Here is a 22037-nt window from a genome sequence, read left to right as displayed (position 1 = left end):
ACATCCAAAGGAACCTCGAACATGAATCCACTGTGACCATGATATATGTATAGTTACCATCCCTTTGTAAGAGACCGCAGTGGTCCAGGTAAACACATGCTAATGGTTTATCTGAAATTAACAGGAGCGTCTGCGCAGGACGTTCCAAAGTAGAGACTTTCATCTTTTGGCATATTTCGCAGTCCAAAACATAATTCCTGGTCTGTTTCCCAATGCCTGGCCACCAGTATCTCTGTTTTAATAATGACACTGTGGTGGAAACACCTGCATGGGCAGAGGCGATCCCTTCATGTGCTGCTAGGATTAGTCCTAATCTATCTTCAATGTTTGGTATTACCCTATCCCCCACTCCAGGGATTCGAGCAAACGGAACATAGTTCACATCAATTACATATGAGTATTTGAGTGGAAACCTTTTAGGTGACGCTGCACCGCTGCCTTTGCTTGAAGCAGTGACAGCCAGTATTATTTCACTGTCTATTTTTGTTTTTGAATGAGTGATTGCAGCTATGGAAGCCGTTTGAACAGCCCCATTCGCAGCTTCATCAGCCAATGAATTCCCTTCAACGTGAACGCCATCACGTTGATGACTCAGCGTGTGTATCACGTGAGTGTTTTGTAGTCCGTTTCGCAACTGAACTACTTGTTCCCAAAGCGTTTTATGCTTGATTGTGCCACCTTTTGCATTTTTGAAACCATTTTGAAGCCAATTCTGTAAATATTAATTGTATGATTGAACACAATCAAAAGAATCGCACACAATGAGTGTGGGGAATTCGCGATCCGTATTTTCAAGTGCCATTTTAAATGCTTGTAGTTCAGCTCGCTGAGCTGTACAATCTCCTATAGATTGCGTTTTTGTGACCATTGGTCTGAATTTGCCATCGAACATACGACCTTTAACGATCGTGCAGGCTGCACTATAAGCTTGCTTACCCCCCGTAGCGGGTTGTGTAGATCCGTCAATATAAATTATAAATTCGTACTGGTCAAGAGGGAGAATTTCAGTAGACAGAGGAAATTCGTGTTCGTATTGCAGGAATGCTTGTGTTTTTAAATAAGGATCAAAAACATATTCAACATTAGTTGCAGCAAGAGATCCATCTGTATCCATCTTGGATGCAAAGTTTTTGCATTCGGAATACTTGCTTTTGTAACTGCCTCTAAGGCTGGTACAGGGGTTACGACGAACATAATGTGTTTCCCCTGTGCTAGGACTCTTTCTTTTGCTACAGCGGTTTGAACTGCTTTCAGAATTTTTTCTGACGATGTAAATTTAATTTCTGCTTGCGTATACAAATGTGATTTGTATGCAATTGGTACTTTTTCACCTTCGTTTAAAGTTAAGTAGGTGAATCCGCATTGACCCGGAATGATTCGGATCACTAAGTTGCGTACGTTTACGCGTGTTTTTAAATGTTTTGTTGCTAACATGTCAGCTTGAAGTGAACGCAGGATATCTGTGTGTTCCTGTGTCTAATCTGTGATTTTAAAATCAGGTTTGATTAATTCGTAGAGAGGTTTAACCCTTTCTGCGTAGTTTAGAATGTATGTTCATTGTTTCATTGTTTTTGGAGGTTGAAGCAGCGCACACTTTTCTAAAAAGATGGCTGCCAGGCTATTGCCTTCACATGATAGTTCATATCTTAGGAAAAGGACGTTGAGATGAGCAATTCTCGATTTTTTTAAATTGAATTTATAATCTTCAGAGGTGAAGCCCAGTATAATGGTATTCACCCTGTTCAAGTGCCTGTTCAGGTCATCGTCTGTCAGATAGATATCATCGACATATGACAATGCCTTGTCATCATAAATTTGTATTAACTCTGTTACCCTTGCTGAGAATAACCCTGGACTATTCTTGAATCCCTGAGGGAGACGACAGAATTGACGCTGGGTCCCCATTATTGAGAAAGCTGTCAAATACCTACTTTCAGGTGCAATGTTTTGGCAAAAGAAACCGTTAGAAATATCTAATGTGGTTGTTAGACCTGGCACCATTGGCGTGAGTCTCCCTTCCATTTTTTCGCTGTTGTCTGGTAAAAGATGCTCTGGGCGCTGTGCCACTGCCATTCAGTGCCACAGCGCGAATGCTCCCTGTGTAAATATGACATGTGAATTGGTATATCCATGATTGGCTTATTTGGTTTACCTGTTAGTCCCCAGTAGCGTGGCCTGTGTGTGCCCAGGGCTGGTAAACCAAATGCTGCTGGTGGCCCTGCAGCGCTGGTTTGCGCCACCCACAGAAGCAGCTTGTAAAGTGTGTCTCAGACCTGCCACAGCAGTGTCTGTGTGCAGTCCAGAACTGCCATATTGGCTGAGAAGTGCATCCACTTCCCAGCCCCTGAACCTTCCCTTGGCATCATGTAAGCCACTCCTATGGTAGGGTGCATTGTATGTGTAAGGTAGGACATGCTCTGATGTGTGTAGCATGTCCCGGTAGTGAATTACATCCAATTTCGTTTTTCACTACTGTAAGGCTACCTGTTCTCCATAGGCCAGAATGGGAGGTTTGGCTATTACATCCTATAGTCCTAACTGACCCATAGAACATGGTAGAAAAACAAATTTAGTATGCCTGAGCTCAGAATATTAAAATACATCTTTTAGTGAAGTTTATTTTTATATTCTGTGTTTGAAAATACCACTTTTAGAAAGTAGGTATTTTCTGGCCTAAGCCTTCCAGTTTGCTCTGCTGTTATGTGTATTGGCTGTCTGGTTTTGGAGGGACAGGGCAGGCTGAGTCAGACCTGGGTTGAATAGAGAGATCTGCATTGGAGTATGGGGAGGGGTAGCACCTGGACCTGAATAGGGCTGTGCCTGGCAAGGTGAATGCTGGCTCCACCTCCCACTGTGCGTCAGATGACAGACCCCCAATTTCTGAAAGGAAGGATGCAGTCTGGTAAACAAAGTGCTCTAGGGCTGGGCAGAACTGGTTCTGGCTGGGTTCAGTGACTTGTAGCTTCTAAGAACAAAGACTTTTGGGGTATAAATATCTGTGCTGAAACCCCTACAATTTGTATTGCTCCTGGACCTCTGTCCGTGTAACTGAAGGAATCTGCAGGAGAAGGACTGTCCTTGTGCTTGTGTGCTGTTTCTTGGACTGGCCTGCAGTGGTTACTACTGGACTTGGAAGAAGAGGAAAAGGACTTTGAAGGAGCTTTTATTTTTGCTACAGCAATGACCCAAGGGCTAGAAGAGAGCTAGCCTCCTGCTGGAGTCTCAGGCACATCAGACTCCACCACCAGCCTCCTGTTTCCTCCCAGCAAGGATTTCTATCTGCAGGCGAGGCTCCTGTAAGTTCCAGGGCCTCTAGTTCTACTGTGGGGAAGAGAGTGCTGAATATCGTCGCTAACACCCATTAGCTAGCCGCTGCAGCTGGAGAGCGTAAGGAAAATTGTCGCTCTGCTGCCGCCGAGTGCTCGCTCCCTGAGATCATCGCATCACCTGTCTGCGGGCCTGAAAACGCTCGCTAACCCGAAGAATACCGCATTGCATGTTTGCGGGCCTGAGAGAGCTCGCTAACCAAAAATCATCGCATCACCTATCTGCAGGCTGCCAAATGCTCGCCAACCCGAAGATTATTGCATTGTATGTTTGCGGGCCTCAAAACGCTCGCTAACCAAAGATCATCGCATCGAGTTAATCGCTTCTCGACATCGCAGAGCGGACGCCGAGTGTTCGCCATTTTCATCGCATCGCACCAGGATCGTCGCTCCCTCGCGGAGCGCCATTTTCTTTCATCGCAACAAGATCGCACACGCAACAGGTTCGGCGCATCATCCTCCCTTCGCGGCAAGGATTTTATTGCATCGCCGGCTTAGCGTGCAGAAGTTTGTCGCTTTGTCCTGCCCACAAGCCAGCGCATCATCCTCCCTTGCGGCAAGGATTCAACGCATCGCTGGTTAGCGTAAGGAAAATCATCGCTACAACTCCTTAGCGACATTTTTGTTGCTTTGCTACAGACTCCAGGTATCTTGTGAGTAAAAGGGTCACAGAGACCACTGCTTTGAACTGAACTCCTCTTTGCACACCTTGAACTATTTTTGCAGCCTTTTTAGAGTAACCTTATTTTCTAGTATTGTGGATCTTTACTGTTATTGGTCTTGTGTTAAGTCTACATATAAAGATACTTATTTTTTATAACTACTTGTGTGGTGTCCCTTTGTAGTGTTCTTCACTGTGTTACTGTGTATGGTCATAAATGCTTCACACACTGCCTCTGAGATAAGTCTAGCTGCTCGCGCTACGTTACCACAGGGTTGAGCAGGGGCTATCAAAGGGTGTAGTCTGCTTACTCTGATTTAGGAATAAGGGTCCCTACTTGGACAGTGGCCAGCCATTGCCAACTAGAGACCCCCATTTCTAAAAGTGGTTTTATATTTTTTACGCACAATTTTATTCATTAATGCTGTACTATGTGCATTTTGTACGGCAAATGTTTTACAACAAGAGTTTATGTGTCTCTAATCCAAAACTAGACAATATGTATTGTCTGGTTTGGAAACAGGAAACAAGGGATTGTTCATTGATGAGGTGCATGTTTCAATCACCCCTTGGTATTCAAGTTGATCTAAGATCTCCCTGACCTGTTTTTTAGCTTCTTGCTTAATTGGATACTGCCTTTGTGCAGTTGGTTGATTTTTTTAACTGGATCTTATGGTGAGGTGAGTCCTCATCCCATCCTACATGATTTTTGTATAATGCTGGGGCTTGGTCCACTGCCCATTTCCTGGCATAAGTATATTTCAAATGTACTGGAACATGGTTAGAGAAGGCTGGCATAATGATGTCTTCGCCTTGTGGGCACTCTCTGACAAATTCTGGTGGTCAGTCCCGTTCTGCTCGAAGTATATCATAACCCTTTGAAAGTCGCTTCCAAAAGAGTGCTTTCACTTTTCTTGGTATGTCTCCCTCCATCCGGAGTGTTATTTCATATAACCTTTGTGGAGAACTAACCCTGGTGTCTGCAGTTTCAACTCGAATGTCTTCATTCAGGTCCACTGTCTACAGAAGTCCATTCAGGTTCTGGCGAGCTGTTGATACTTCTGCTGGGCTGTCCAACATTGACTGAGCACATTCTCCGTTCTTGAGTTGTGTTCTCAGAATCCTCGGCATGTCTGATCTTCAGACCTGCTACTTTCTTCTTGGAAAATTAAGGTTTTGGTTTGTTTTTCTGAACGTGTTGATCGTCTTTGGACTTCACGCGTTCTTCTTTTCGATCTGACCGTCCTCTTCTTTCGGATGTCTGTGACGATATCTGAAAGGTACGAGATGAACGTGTATCGTTATCTTGATACCTGTCAGGTTTTCTCAAAGTATCACTATTCCTGAGGTTATGCCTCCTTTCAGAGGGCTCCTTTTGAGGAGACCTACCTCGGGATTGAGAATCTTTCTCTTTTGAATGTTGTTTGTTTTTAGTGAAGGCCTTTTCAGGACTTTCATACAGTTGTGTTTTAACTGGTTTCCCTCCCAAACTGTCTCGGCCTAATTCTTCATAGGATTTTTCAATTATTCTGGCTAGTTCTTGTGGTTGTTCTGTTACATCAAATTCCCTTAATTTCTGGCAGATTGCCACTGATGCTGCTTCTCCTTTAATATTAGATAATATTATTGTTGAGACCTGGTCGAAATTTTTCAGTAACTTTGATGGACTTGGCCCTTTTTGCAGGGTCATCCCTGAACTTTTTGCCTTCCTCCTATATTTTTTCCTGACGGTATTGTTGGCTGTTTTATGACTCTGGGCACTTTACCACTGCTGATCAGTGCTAAAGTGCATATGCTCTCCCTATTGTAATTTGATGAATGAATTTGTGATTCCATGATTGGTTGGTTTGGTTTACCTATCAGACCCTAGTACAGTGCACTAGGAGTGCCCAGGGCTTGTAAATCCAAATGCTGCTGGTGGGCTTACAGCACTGGTTGTGCCACCCACAGAAGCAGCCTGTAAAAGTGTGTCTAAGGTCTGCCATTGCAGAGCCTGCATGCAGTCTGGTACTGTCATGGTGACTGGGCAAGTGCACCCACTTGCCAGTCCCTAAACCTTCCCTTTTCTTCATATCAGACACCCCTATGGAAGGCCCAAGGGCAGGGTGCATTGTAAGGATAAGGTAGAACATGCCCTGGTGTGTGTGGCATGTTCTAATAGTGAATTACAGCCATTTTCGTTTTTCACTATTGCAACCTGTTCTCCATAGGCCAGAATGGGCAGTTTGATTATTACATCTTATAATCCTAACTGACCCAGGGAACATGGTAGAAATTCGAATGTAAGATGCCTGAACTCAGAATGATAAAATACATCTTTTAATGAAGTTGGTTTTAACATTCTGTATTTGAAAATACCACTTTTAGAAAGTAGGTATTTTCTTGTCTGACCATTCAAACCTGCCTCTGCTAGGCTGTGTATTCCTTGTCTGGAGTTTGAGTGACAGGGCTGGGGAATTACAGCAGACAGTGTGAGGTAACCCAGTGGTGAATAGAGAGATCTGCATCTGGACGGGAGGGAGGAGTTGCACCTGGGACCTGAATAGGGCTGTGCCTTCCCTCCGCAATGCTGGCTCCACCCCTTGTGGTGCGTCTGATGTCTCTGCCCTGCACTCTGAAAGGAAAGAAGGAGTCAGGTAAACAAAGTGCTCCAGGACTGACCAGAACTGGTTTGGTCGAGGCAAAGGCCCTCCGCCCTCAGAGGACAAAGGATTTTGGGGTATAAGTATTGGGACCCTGATCCCAAGAATTTGGATCACTTTGGGAAAACAAGAAGAAACCTCTGCTGAGGAGAGGAACCATGAAGAAACTGTGGAGAAACTATCCCTGAAACTGGGGGATTGGCCTGCAGTGGTGGCCTACTGCCAAAGCGAGGAGAAAGGAACTTTGTGTGCACTTTTGCTCAACTTGTGAAGGATCTCCAAGGGCTTGGAAAAGAGCTTGCCTCCTGCTGAAGTCTCAGGAACAACAGAATCCAACCCTCAGCTCCCCAGAGTTCTTTGGAAGTGCCTGCTGCTGTTTTGGGCCTTCTGAGGGACTGCGTGTCGCAAGGAGCTGGAAGCGCGACTCAAGAAGGAGAAGCGTGCCGCCGTCGGAGCTGTTGTCATCGCAACGCGTAAAGGGGTGTCACCGCTGCAACTGTCGCATTGAGCGGTAGCGTCTTGCATCATCACAGAAGTATCTTGCCACGCCGAAGAAGTGTGTCGCCTTCGCAGCTATCGTAGCTGACGCATTGCGCCATATCGAGAGAAGAGTCTCGAATCGAGGAAGAAGCGTGTTGCCGTCGCAGCCGCTGCCGTCGCATCTTGGATGACGCCGCTGTAGCTGTTGCATTGCACCGCTTCAAGGAAAGCCCCTCACATCCACATAGAAGCGTGCCGCCGTTGGAGCTGTTGTCGTCGCATCGCGTAAAGGGGTGTCGCCGCTGCAGCATTGCATCGAGTGGAAGCGTCTCGCAACGTCGGAGAAGAGTGTTGCCGCCAAGGTCGCTGTCATCGCATTGCATAAAGGGATTTGCCGCTGTAGCTGACCCATCGAGTTGAGTCTTCTCACAACATCAGAGAAGCATGCCGCATCTGGAAGATCTTCACATCTTTATTTCTTTGCACCAAAATCTTTAACGCATCTACATCGTTGAAACACTTTCGTTGCCCTGCGTGTCGCTCCAAAAAGGTACATTGACTTAAAGTGTCGCATTTAAGAACTTAAGAGAACTAAGCTAAATTCTACCATCTAAAGTAACAGTATTGTGGATTTTTGTCGTTTAATGGTCTTGTGATAAATCTATATAAAGAATACTTATTTTTGATATAAAACTTGTGTGGTGTCCATTTGTAGTGTTGTCACTTGATTACTGTATGTGTTCACAAATGCTTTACACACTGCCTCTGAGATAAGCCTGTCTGCTCGTGCCAAGCTACTAAGGGGGTGAGCAGGGGTTATTTTAAGAGTGTACCCCCTTACCCTGACTAGAGGAGGAGGTCCCTATTTGTCACAAGTGCATACCTGTGCCAACTAGAGACCCCCAAGTCTAACAAACTTCATACCTGAATTCAGAGCAGGCTCTGCCCCATATTCATTTTGAATTTGTTTCAGGACATCAGGCATTACCGCCATAGATGGAACACCATGTGTTTTAGTGTAGATAGCAGCAAAGACTGTGCCCCAAATGGTGCAGTCTTCCAGATGTGGTGTGATCCCCATTGGTAAACAGATTGTTAGAATTCTATGTTTCTCATAAGGGCTGGTATTAGGAAATACTGCTTCGATTTGATAAATTTTTTGAGCTATCCAGAACCGAATTTGTTTACGTTTTGTGGGCATTTTACCCATGACTGCATATAAAGTCTGTGGTGTGATTTTTAGCGCATTCCCCTGGTGAGAGGTTTGTCTTAGAATGGCTATTGTTGGTTGGACTGTGAAAGTCTGCATGACATATTGAACCAATTGTCTATATACTTTGATTAACTCCTTGAGTGGAGCAAGTAATTCTACGTCTGACTTTTCTTCAATATCCGGATGAGGTGTATAGCCGGCAAAAATCGGCCATGTTGCTCCTGGTCTACCTAGTGGACCGAGCCTGGTAATACGATTGTAATGTTTTAGGGTGCCTTTAAACCAGCGATCATGCTTCTGGTATGTGAGTGGAATTTCAATATCCTCGAAAGGAATGTATTCCTCAGGTGGTTCATCTTCTTTGTAGAAGTGAAACGTTTTAGTTACTGGATTTGATTCTGGGAATACTATCCATGAATAGAATACCTCTGTCTGGTGAGATTCATGTGCCTCTATCACAAAAACTGCTCTACCACCTCTTGGTGTTAGGCCATGTTTCATAAGTTTTAGAGTGATGGCTCTCCTTAAATTTGGAGCGATGATTTGCTCCAGCCGCTACCTGACGATCCGCTGAGGACTGCTGAGGACTCCCGCCCACCTGCTCCTGTCGCCGCTACCCTCCCTGCACCCGAGCGACCCAGCCACAGCTGAGCCGCCCGGCCGCCAGTTTTTCCCGCCGCTGACCCCCGGCGGCCCCGCCCACCTCCAGCCCATTGGCCGCCCCGCTCCCGCCTACCCAGCTGACCCGCCCTCCCATCCCCCTACTTAAGAGGATCGCCGGGTGCACTCGGGAGTGACCATTGCGCCTTTCAGTAGGCCGGGTCACCCCCTTGCTCCAGCCGCTACCTGACGATCCGCTGAGGACTGCTAAGGACTCCCGCCCACCTGCTCCTATCACCGCTGCCCTCCCTGCACCCGAGCGACCCAGCCACAGCTGAGCCGCCCGGCCGCCAGTTTTTCCCGCCGCTGACCCCCTGCGGCCCCGCCCACCTCCAGCCCATTGGCCGCCCCGCTGACCCGCCCTCCCGTCCCCCTACTTATGACACCCCCAGAGCGACCGAGCAGCGGACGCGCGCAGCGGGAGCGCCGACTGAGCGCCGAAGGTGCGCCAAAGGTAAGCCCGTCTGCGCCCGTCCGCGCCTGGACCGCGCCCAGCGCCAGGACCTCTGGCCCCCGCCGGACCTATGACGCCACCGAACTCTATGCACTCAACGCCGGTCGAATCCCGGGATGCTATCGAGCCACCCCGAGACGCACCCACGGACCCTTCTGCTGCCACTCCTGCAAGTTCACCTGCACCCGGACCTGCACTACACCAGCACCGACCAAGCCGAGCACCAGCAGCAACCACCTGCAGTGCATCCTGCTCAACACCCGCTCCATCCACAGACACGCCGTCGAACTCTGGAACCTGCTCGACACCACAGCCCCAGACGTCGCCTTCCTCACAGAAACCTGGATGAACGCCTCCTCAGCGCCCGACATCGCCATCCCGGACGGCTACAAGATCATCCGGAGGGACCGCGTCAACCAGACAGGAGGAGGCATCGCCATCATCCACAGGAACAGCATCCGCATCACGACCAACACCGACGACGCCCTCGCACCCGCCGAACACCTGCACTTCCAGATCCACATCAACCCCAAGACCACCCTCAGAAGCACCCTCATCTACAGACCCCCGGGCCCACGCACACAATTCAGCGAAGACATCGCCGACTTCATCAGCCCGCACGCCCTCCTCTCCGCGGACTACATCCTCCTCGGGGACCTCAACTTCCACCTGGAGAACAACAACGACTGCAACACCATCACCCTGCTGGACAACCTCGCCAACCTCGGTCTCAAGCAGCTGGTGACCACCCCCACCCACTACGCCGAACACACACTCTACCCCGTCTTCTCATCCAGCAAGGACATCGCCGTCAGCCATGCCACCGGACTCCACTGGACGGACCACAGCTGCGTCCACTTCAGCTTCAGGAGGACCACGATCCACCACCACCAGCAACAGGTTGCACGCAGAAACTGGAACAAGATCACAGCCGAACAGCTCGCGACTTCCCTGAGCATGAACCCTCCCACCAGCGCAACTAACCCAAGCCAGGCGGCCACCAACCTAGCGAAGTGGATCAGCAACTGCGCAGACGACCTCGCCCCTCTGAAGACCCCGCCCAGCAGACCCGGCAGCAAGAAAGCCCCATGGTTCACGGACAAACTCAAGAGCTCCAAGAAGAACTGCTGAGCACTCGAGAAAACCTGGCGCAGAGACCCAACACCGAACAACATGACTGCCCTCAAGCTCGCCAGCCACCCGAAAACACCACCAACTGATCCACGCCACCAAGAAAACTGCATTCAAGGACCGACTGGACAACAACGCACACAACAGCAAGCAACTCTTCAACATCGTTAAAGAGCTCTCCAACCCCAACGCCGGAAACAACGACATCACCCCTTCGCAAGACTTCTGCAACTCCCTCGCCTCCTACTTCCACAACAAGATCGCGGATATACACAACAGCTTCAACACTCAACCGACGCACGCCATGACTGAACCACCGCCCCCCACCACCACCCTCCTCGCCTGGACCCCGATCAGCACCGAAGACACCATCCGCACGATGAACTCCATCCACTCCGGATCTCCGACCGACCCTTGCCCTCACCACGTCTTCAAAAAGGCCGACGCTGTCATCGCACCCCACCTGCGGGACATCATCAACACCTCCTTCAACACCGCTACCTTCCCGGAGAGCTGGAAGTACGTCGAACTCAGCGCTCTACTAAAGAAGCCATCAGCCGACCCCACCGACCTCAAGAACTACCGCCCCATCTCGCTGCTCCCGTTTCCTGCAAAAGTCATCGAGAAGACCGTCAACAAACAGCTGGCCTCCTTCCTCGAGACGAACGGATCTTTCGACCTCTCGCAGTCTGGATTCCGGGCCAACCACAGCACCGAGACCGCCCTTATCGCAGCCACCGATGACATCCGAGCCCTGCTCGACAACGGAGAAACAGCGGCCCTCATCCTCTTAGACCTCTCCGCGGCCTTCGACACTGTCTGCCACCGTACCGTAGTGCGGCACCTCAGCAACGTCGGAATCCAGGAGAAGGCACTGGAATGGATCATCTCGTTCCTCACCGGAAGGACACAGAGAGTCCGCCTCCCCCCGTTCAGATCAGAAGCCACCAAAGTCATCTGCGGCGTTCCTCAAGGCTCCTCGCTCAGCCCAACCCTCTTCAACGCCTACATGAGCCCCCTCGCAGCTATCGCACGCCAACACAACCTCAACATCATCTCCTACGCCGACGACACCCAGCTGATCCTCTCCCTCACCAATGACCCCGCCACCGCCAGAGCCAACCTACACGAAGGGATGACAGACGTAGCCAAGTGGATGACGAACAGCCGCCTGAAACTGAACTCGGACAAGACGGAAGTCCTCATCCTGGGATCTTCACCCTCTGCCTGGGATGACTCCTGGTGGCCCCCCGCCCTGGGCAGCCCACCCAAACCAACAGACCACGCACGCAACCTGGGCTTCATCCTGGACTCCTCCCTCTCCATGACCAGACAAGTCAACGCCGTCTCCTCGTCATGCTTCAACATCCTGCGCATGCTACGTAAGATCTTCCGGTGGATCCCCACCGCGACCAGGAAGACGGTCACCCAGGCCCTCGTCACCAGCCGTCTGGACTACGGCAACTCCCTCTACACCGGAACCACCGCCAAACTCCAGAAGAGACACCAGCGGATTCAGAACGCCTCAGCACGACTCATCCTGGACATCCCCCGTCGCAGCCACATCTCTGGACACCTGAGAGATCTGCACTGGCTCCCGGTCAACAAGAGAATCACCTTCCGTCTCCTCGCCCACACACACAAAGCCCTACACAACCAAGGCCCGGGATACCTCAACAGCCGCCTCAACTTCTACGCTCCACACGCCAGCTTCGATCGACCGGCCACACCCTTGCCACCGTCCCCCGCATCCGAAGAGCCACCACAGGAGGAAGGTCCTTCTCCTACCTGCCCGCCAAGACCTGGAACTCCCTCCCGACCCACCTCCGCCTGACCCAGGACCACCTTGCCTTCAGGAAGCAGCTCAAGACCTGGCTGTTCGAGCAGTAGCGGACCCCCTCCCCTAGCGCCTTGAGACCTTCCGGGTGAGTAGTGCGCTATATAAATGCCTTGATTGATTGATTGATCCCTACCCACTCCAGATGTCTTATGGAGTATTATGAGTAGGAGTCTTTGAGAAAAGCACGACTGAGTTACTTCAGAATCTAGTGTTAAATTAGTGCCTTACCAAACCGTTGGGCGCCATGTAGTGAAGTTCCTATATCCCTGATAGGCTCTGCGCATTGGAATAATATACACTATAGTTTTGACATAGGACTGAGGTCCGTATGTCTCTATCGAGTACATTAAACTTAATTACTTGTGTGTGCCAGCTAACTCAGAGGTCACTAGAAAACTTTTTGAATGATCAAGAAGGGATTAGTTTCTGACAACTGCATAAACATGACAACTTTGTTTCCCTTAGAATCGGAACCATCTCAGAATCGTGGAAACAATAGAGAACAGTTTCACTTAGTCAATCGTGTATGCTTCGTTTCTACAGAGTTACACAGAAATAGATAGACGGGCGGTTCAATAAAAAGGGTTTATTGAACAGTCTTATTTCTCGTGCAAGAGATATGAACTGCTACAATCGTAAGACAGAATGCGAAGTGAAATATGTACAGCGTTAGCAGTAAGATAAAATAATACTGCAATAGCATGGTTTATAGCAATGACAGATATTCATAAAAATACATACATAAATAACACAGGCTAAAATGTTAATACTCATTTGATGCTTCTAGCTAGTTCTACCCCAGTGTACCTAACCTAAGTGTAGTACGAGGTAAGAAGTAGGTGCTGTTTGTCTATAATCTAGTTTAGCTATAGTTGCCAAGATTTGCCAAAAGTCCCTCTAGGTTCTAGCCCGCTCCATACCTTAGAATGAGTGAGGTTGGAATCTCTTTCCGAGTCGATCTCTAACACCCCGCAAGGGAGTCAGAAACACTGGAGCTGGATTCTCTGCGAGGAGGATGGCAGCGTCTGGTCAGTGCGTCAGGCGGGGACTTGACTTCCTCCCGAACTTGCCGTGGCGAGCCACGTCGTGCAAGTAGGCAGCCGAACCGTGGTTTCCCATGGTAAGTGAAGGTATATTTATACCTTGAAGGTGATTAGGTATGCAAGTATTGACGTAAAAGTCGGGCAGAGGAACGTCATGAATGAACTCCTAAGGAATAGATGTTCATGCATAATAAATGAATTATTGGAGAAATCAATATACAAGCAAGGGGAAGTCCTAAAGGCTTAAGAGTCTGGTTTTCCAAGAACTCGTTGTGACATAGATGAACGGATGTAGGTGGCCATGCCTGTATTTGGTTAGCATGGATAATGGCTAAATAAGGGTAGGATTTCTATGCCTAAATATGGGCAATGCGAATTGTGCCTATATAAGGACATAAATCGGGAAACCTATATACGGTATCTAAATTGACACACAACAGTATGGCATCTAGTTTGGCTGCCATGAGGTCGAAACCCACCCGCACCTGTTCAGCCAGCCCCCTCTGGCAGTCTAACACACAGCGTTGGAATGCCATGTGTTCTTCGGTGAGGTGCTGGGAGCCAGCCGTGGTGGTGGGTGCTTCCTGCTGTGTGGTCTGTGCAGGGGGTGGGATCACCTCAATGCAGCTGGGCTGCCCTGCTCCTGGAGGTGAGGTGCGGAGGCTGTCAATGAGCCGTTGGAGGGTGTCGGAGCAGATGGCAGGGGTCCTCTTCATTATCACTGAAGAGATGTCAGGTCTGCTCTGAAGGAGGTGTTGATTGTCCCTCTGCAACGTAAAGGGGAGATGCAGGTTAACAGTATGTTCCATGTATGTGCACGCATTGTACATGTTTACATACAGACTGCATGACAATGTACATTGTGACTGTTGTGGAGGAGCTGGCTATTTGTTGGGAGACAGTGAACATTTCGACTACATGACGGATGTGAGGTTGTACTCGTACATTATCAGCTCACAGTTTCCTGCTATGCCAGATGTGATTGGCCAGTTTCTATGCACAAGCGGCACCAGTTGTGTCCTCTGTTCTGTAGTGTAAGTGTAGCACTTTGTACCACATTGTCGTCAATGTTGATGTGCTGTGATTGAGGGAGAGTCGCCCCTGAAGCTCTGATTTGGCGGCCCCTTATTCCTTTGAGGCGGTGTGCCTTTGACTTGTGTGCTTTTACGGTGCAGAGATGTTGTCGACTTGGGTCATTTGTGCTCTTGGACGGATTTTGGACTCTTGTGTATTGTTTGTCTGCAGATGTATTGTTGATGTCAGGGGTTGTATGTGCACGTGGATGTGTCAGAGTGTGACCTGCTCCTTTGAGGATGTTATCCACACTGAACCACCTCAGTGTCGTGGTGTGCACCATGTCATGTATTTTGACTGCAGCCATGCTATTGGCCATGCAGTGTCACTTGTATTGTCAGTGTGGCTCACAGAGCCGCTGCTTTGCTGGGTTTAGCACATGTGCATGGGTAGGTTGTGAGATTGATGATGGGGGGCCCTTTGTGGACATGGTGGACGGGGGCCTACTAGGTGTTTCTATGTGTTCTGCAGTGTGCCAAGGGTATCAGGGACATGTTCCACAGTCATTGTGGGTGTGCAGTGTGATACACATAGTTGTGCATGGGTGCCATTGTGCCCATCTCCCTCCGACCCCCTAGTTCCTGGTCGTTACTCACCCTGTTGCTGTTGGGTCAGGTCATATCGAGCAGTGTCCGGACCCCCAAATCCTTGCACCGTCTCCACACTGATGACTGTGGCCACCATTTCCTCCAGCTCATCCAGCTCCTCCTGTGGCGCAGGACTCCCACCTCCAGTTGCCGTTGCTGCCTTCCGGTTGGCAGCGAGTTTCTGCTTGGTTTGGCATTTCACATCATGCCAGTGCCTCTTGACTTTCTCCATTGACCTCCTCAACACTCCGACTGCATTGATGTTGTTCACGATGGACTGCCATGTTTTCGTTTGTGTTGCCAATGACACAGTGGAGGTGACAAACAGTTGTTGGTAGTGTTCTATCACCTCCGTGATGATGATCTGGTTTTCCTGCGGACTGCACCCCGTCTTCCTCTTCTCCTTGCCCTTCCCTGACCCCGGCGTTGCTGGCTGGTCTTCCATGGGGCTTGTGGGGTTTGAGTTGTCCTCTGCACTCGGTACAGGTGCATCTATGGTGCGACGCAGGTTATTTTGGTTTTAGGGTATTTTTTTTGTTGCTTTTATAGTGCATTTTCCCGCATGACGGTTGGGAATTGCAGGCCTGTCGCTGGTTATCACTGGTTTCTGTATCGCGATTTGGGGCATCGCAACTTTTTTCATGTTGGTGTTTCGCATTTTTTCAGCGTTGCATTCATTTTAACGTGGTCATTTGGCGCGTTATCGTGAGACTATCACATGGTACCGCCGGGTTGGGAATACAACGTTAACACTGTGTTATTTTCCCGCGATAGACTGCAATGTGAGAAGTTACGTTAAGCTAATTTTGCGATAATTTTCACACGTTCTTGAGAATATCCCCCTCTGTGTCTATGGGAAAATGTGTTCATACATATGGCCCTATGTCCTGAGGTGCGATATTTGCCAGCAGTCGAAGGGTTCGACCATTCACAGGCAACCACAGACACCATTACTGATTTCAGACAGACCTCTCGCATGTGTCTATTTGGACCACTGCGGCTCCTTAAATTCAGACGGGGCTTACAAGTACATCTTGGTGGCAGTGGATTCATGCTCTAGATTTCGGGTTTGGCCCCAGTGCTCGGCTGACGCTTGAACTGTAATAAAGGATTTGGGAGTCTTCATTGGGACATACGCAATTGGCACGTTACATTCTGACCGTGGCCCTGTGTTTAGTTCTCGAGCTTACAAGGAAACCATGGAAGGTATGGGCGTGGCCTTACGGTACTCCTACCCCTACCGTCCTGAGGGAAATTCGGTGGTGGAGAGGAAAAACCGGGACCTAAAGCAATCCTTAACAGCAAGGGTATAAGGCCCTGACTGGTACATGGGTTGATCACCTATATGGGGTCCAGAGGGCACTCAACAACATGTCAAGAAAATCCTTGGGAGATATACCCCTTATGCAAACCTGTTTGAGACAAAAATGTAGGTAACTGATCTCGATTTTGCCAGTACAGTGGCAGATGCAAAACCATTTGAACTGAATGACCATTTGGCTGTTTTACAGGAACTCAATGAATTCTGTGCACTACAAAGCAACGTGCAAGTCAAACGCACCGACACTGGGGAAGTGCAACCAGTTCTGGCAAGACCTGCCTGGGTCCAGAAGATTGGGTACCTGGTCAGTGAAAAGATCGTGGACAGAAGAGAGTTTGGGCCATCTTACAGAACAGCTGTACCTGTCCTGGTGGCAGTGGGAACAAGAACAGTACTTCTTCTGCCTTTTGCCGGCAAAACAGACCAAAGATTCATCTCCATTGATCTGATCAACCCGCATCATGTGGCTGATTCTCAACAGTAGGCCCCGTGGGGTTCTGAGTAGCCGCAGACCTCCTTTTGCTACTATACAGGAAGTTCAGATGGAAAGACTAATAATCTTTCAAGACCCCACTACACAATGAGAAGGGGTAACGAATAATGGAGCATAAATCGTTCCAGTTGAAATTGAAAAACACCAGGAAGACATAACAATGTAAGTTGCAATTTGGCCCAACAAGGATATCTACATTAATATGCCTTCAAACGAAACATCTGCCAGTTCTACAAATCCTGCGGGGCTACCAAAGATAGATAGAACTGTGTCTGGCTATTGTATCAACTTCGATGATTTCTCTTCGGATCCAAGTGAACCTGATCAAACCCCACCCACTTCAAAGAAAGAAATTTTTTGCCAATTCTGTCTTTTGCTCAAAAAGACTTACATAGTGCCACCTTGGTTGCATATTTGGTTTTCCAAAGGGGTAGTACACCTGTTAATTTGGATTGGCACAGTGACTGTCTTTTTTTCTGCTTCTGAACCGACTTTATCTCCCAGAACGCTCTGTACTACAATCTGTGAACTTGGTCCTGAAACCTCATATGTCATCACACCGTGAACAAAGAGACTTGTCCCTGGTGAACATTACAGCAATTTCAATACCTGATGGTATAGTTTGGGATAAAATGTCATATGATGTATATGGCCCCAATGAACATTTGAAAATTCCACATTTGTTTAAAATGTCTTTAAATGATTTCATTAACTCCAGTACAATATCTGTGAATTGGGACATTGAGACTGTAAATACTTTGCTCACAGGTTTAGAACTATCTACTGCATTTTCTTACAGGGATTTGTATGAAGATACAACTGATTGCGATACCATGTTTTGTTACCAGCATAATGGTCATCATTTTTTGCATAGAGCATGTGTGCCACGCACTCCTAATGTGTACCTTCAATGGGAACATTGCCCAACACCACCAAAAGGTAGTTCTCCCACATTCACACAGAAATTCTTATACGTTTCAGGGTTCAATACATCAGACCTAGAAATATTTTACTACAGACTAATGCAACTGCAAAGAAAATGATGCTGACTAATACTAAACTGATATATTCAGGACCTTTTTTACCCCAACTGTCTATACAGGGTTTTGACTACTGGAGAGACACCATCGACACAAAAGCCATCTGGGGGACAAGAGAGTGGCAGGTTCAGGGATTTAAGGCTTCATTTAGAGCTTGCCTCATACCTTTACAGATGATTTTCCTGAACAGAACAGAGCAACAGACTACCTGCAATGTGTTTGCAAAAATCAAAAACCTGAAAATACTGAGCATCCCTTCACCCACACCTATTAAGGGTATTTCTAATAATACACTAACAAGTGAAGGGACACATGGTACATACAAGTCATCATCTCTCGATTGGAAGGGTTGGTTGGTTTGGCCCATAGACACAAATATGTGTAACTCAAAGATTCAAGGGTACCACCGAAGGGTTTAGTATCCATAGGCCTGACCCACGCTATGTACACACAGACTTCTCATAGTGTTGGGAAGTTGTGCCTATACTGGCTAAGGCCTCAACACTATCACAGGTGAAACAACACTGTTCCTTCTGTCAGACAACATGGATCTTAGGGATTTCTTGTTAGGTCCCAAGAAACCACATAGAAAATGCTTCTTCGGTGGCCTCTCCGAAAGAGGTGGCCATCCCGGCTCGCCTTCGTTTCGTCCAGCTCAAGATCCTTCACCGGGTCTACGTGACGGGGCCAAGGCTTTTACGTATGGGTTTTGCCGGTGATGGAATGTGTAAGCGTGGCTGTGGTGCGTTGGCGACTTTCATGCATATACTGTGGGAGTGCCCGAAGGTGGAGCGATTCTGGCGTGTTGTGCATGAGGTTCTACGAATGGTTACGCGTGTCGCGCTGCTGCCTGAAGCGAGGAGATGCTTGCTGAATGTCTGGGAACCAAATGACTACTCGGTCCCGCAGGCGCGGTGGGTGACTCTGGGATACATGATAGCCAAGCGTGATATTGCCCAATTGTGGGGATCCCAGAGGCCCCCTGCGGTGTCGGCCTGGAAAGAGCATATGGATTGGTGTATGTTTCGTGAAAAGGTGGTGTATGTGGCGAGGGGTAAGCCTGGGGCGTGGATGAAACTCTGGGGCCCCTGGAACGCCTACCGCGGGGGTATTTGTGAGCCGCCACTACTTCCGGCCGCCTCGCCTGCCCCGTCTCCCTAGATGGCCCCCCTCCCTCGGTCGCGGGCGCGCGGTCCCCCAGTCCCTGATCTACTCCCGTCCCCCTTTTCAGAGTTTTGCTGCTGGTTTGGATCCCCCGCTTATGGATCACGTGTTGTCACTTTGGATCGCGGGTTGCCTTGCGGTTGTGGTTTTTTGATGTTGTTTTGCTTTAAGAAAATGGAACCGTACTGTGGGCATGGAGCTGTGAGGCCTGCACCATTGATTACTCCTGTCTTCTTACTGTGCACCGCTGAGAAATTTTTTTTGCTGTGTGTATGTAATATGCCTTTGATGCTCTAGCGGCCGGCCGTGTGGTTGTAGGCCCATACCTGTAACTTCTATAAACTGCAATAAACGGTTTCAAAAAAAAAAAAATAAAAAAAAAAAAAAAAAAAAAAAGAAAATGCTTCTTATATACCATCTATAATGAGGTTTGGAAAGTCTCCCAACAGGAAGCTGCGGAGAGACTATGTGAAGTTGATAAAATTAACCTAGAAAAGGCCTTAGCTGTGGTAGACAGCGGCATGACCACACTCAACTCATATTTTTTTTTACTGGGCAACATTGTGTTGTCACCTATTGACAAAATGGAACAAGATTTGTCTATTCTACAACATGGGCAATCACAGTTACGCACTATTATACTTTTAAGCTGGACTCTTCAATCATTGCGTTCTGGCCACGTTCCATGGCGATAGATTAAAGACACAAATCTGTTTTCGGCTTACAATCTGACCGAAAGACAATTGACCATGGCACGCAAAGATACAAAGTACACCAAGCTGCTCATTGAAAAACTAGAGAAATTGCCTCTTACTGTAGCAGAGTCACTGTCTACTGAATGTTTAATCCATTGCTATATTACACTGGTAATCACAGCATTCCAATTCCAGAACCGCCTGAAATATTACCCTGTAGGCAGGTGTGAAGCATTAGGTGAAGAGTACATTCGAGAAACCTGGGAGTTACCATACACATATAGGTGCAGGAACAAGGAAAGGGAAGTTTTTTTGAGTGGTTCAAACTGCGAAAAGGCCTTAAGTGGGTCTTAAGTGTGTAAAGAAATATTGCTTCACGGAGCATGTAATGCGTCAATAGCGAACTTGTCCTGCTACCTGAAGGTTTCCCAATCTGCTGTAATTCATCTGGTTTTTGAGTTACTTTCTAATGGGAGTTACTTGATGCTGAATGACCAAGTCTGCTGTGGTATGATGCCCGGCATTGCTTATCTAGTGACCGTCAACTCCAGGGTTATTTGTTTAACCCCTTGTGTGCCCATGATGAGCTGGACTCGTCATGGAGCACAGTCGCGCTGTGCCCATGACGAGTCCAGCTCGTCATGAGGCATTCCCTGGGGAATCCCTCTGGTGCGGGCACCAGAGGGATTCCCTTTTAGTGAAAATAGCCTCGGAAGCTGGGGAAGAGCTTCCCCAGCTCCCGAGGCCCCTCCCTTTCACTGTAATGACGATCAGCGCGCACGTCGCGCCGACGTCATTACAGTGAAAGTGAAACTGAAATGTGCCAAGAGGCTCATTTCAGTTTCACTTTCTACGTGGCATCACCGGGCTGACACAAATTTCCTACCACCCAGTGTTCCACCGGGTCTCCCAATAAAAACGGTGCCTCACTCGTGTGGGAGGCCCAAGTACCCGCGACAGGCAAGGGTCCAAAACGTAGTGCGCCTCAACAGGCAAGGGTCCTAAACGTAGTGCGCCTCACTACGTTTTGGACCCTTGCCCGTGGCGGGTCCTGAGGCCTCCCACACGAGTGAGGCACCGTTTTTATCGGGAGACCCGGGGGAACGCTGGGTGGTAGGAAATTTGTGTCAGCCCGGTGATGCCACAACTTTCCCACACATAAAATATGTGAAAAAGGTGATTTTTTCTGCAAAATTTTAGGTTTGCAGGGCATTCTGGGTAAGGAAACGTTGGGGGATCCACGCAAGCCATACCTCCCTGGAATCCCCCAGGTGTCTAGTTTTCAAAAATGTGTGGGTTTGGTAAGTTTCCCTCGGTGGCCGCCGAGCACCGGGCCAAAAACCCAAGTGACCCCCCTTGCAAAACCAGGTCGTTTTGAGATAGGCAATTTTCATGTCGCCTCACTACGTTGTGGGCCCTTGCCTGTCGCGGGTACTTGGGCCTCCCACACGAGTGAGGCACCGTTTTTATCGGGAGACCTGGGGGAACGCTGGGTGGCAGGAAATTTGTGTCAGCCCGGTGAAGCCACAACATTCCCACACAAAAATGTGTGAAAAAGGTGATTTTTTCAGCTAAATTTGAGGTTTGCAGGGCATTCTGGGTAAGGAAATGTTGGTGGATCCACGCAAGCCATACCTCCCTGGAATCCCCCGGGTGTCTAGTTTTCAGAAATGTGTGGGTTTAATAGGTTTCCCTAGGTGGCCGCCGAGCACCGGGCCAAAAACCCAAGTGACCCCCCTTGCAAAACCAGGTCGTTTTGAGATAGGCAATTTTCATGTCGCCTCACTACGTTGAGGGCCCTTGCCTATCGCGGGTACTTGGGCCTCCCACACGAGTGAGGCACCGTTTTTATCGGGAGACCCGGGGGAATGCTGGGTGGTGGGAAATTTGTGTCAGGCCGGTGATGCCACAACTTTCCCACACAAAAATATGTGAAAAAAGTGATGTTTTCAGCCAAATTTGAGGTTTGCAGGGCATTGTGGGTAAGGAAACATTGGGGCATCCACGCAAGCCATACCTCCCTGGATTCCCCTGGGTGTCTAGTTTTCAAAAATGTATAGGTTTGCTAGGTTTCCCTAGGTGCCGGCAGAGCTATGGTTCAAAAACTACAGCTAGGCACTTTGCCAAAAAAGGGTCATTTTTCGCTACGAAATTGAGGTGTGTCCACGTTACATTTTGCGCCGTTTCCTGTCGCGGGCACTAGGCTGACCCAC

The 22037-nt window shown here is 48.6% G+C and overlaps 1 protein-coding gene across 4 annotated transcripts in view; it reads left to right on the top strand.

Annotated features, from left to right (window-relative positions):
- Positions 1-22037, top strand: part of P2RX1 (purinergic receptor P2X 1) — a 997156-nt gene that overhangs the window by 506365 nt on the left and 468754 nt on the right. The window lies entirely within an intron of this gene.

Source organism: Triturus cristatus, chromosome 3_2, assembly GCF_964204655.1.
Source record: "Triturus cristatus chromosome 3_2, aTriCri1.1, whole genome shotgun sequence".
Lineage (NCBI taxonomy): Eukaryota > Metazoa > Chordata > Amphibia > Caudata > Salamandridae > Triturus > Triturus cristatus.
Note: the sequence above shows the minus strand (reverse complement) of the source record. Positions and strands in the feature narration are given on the sequence as shown.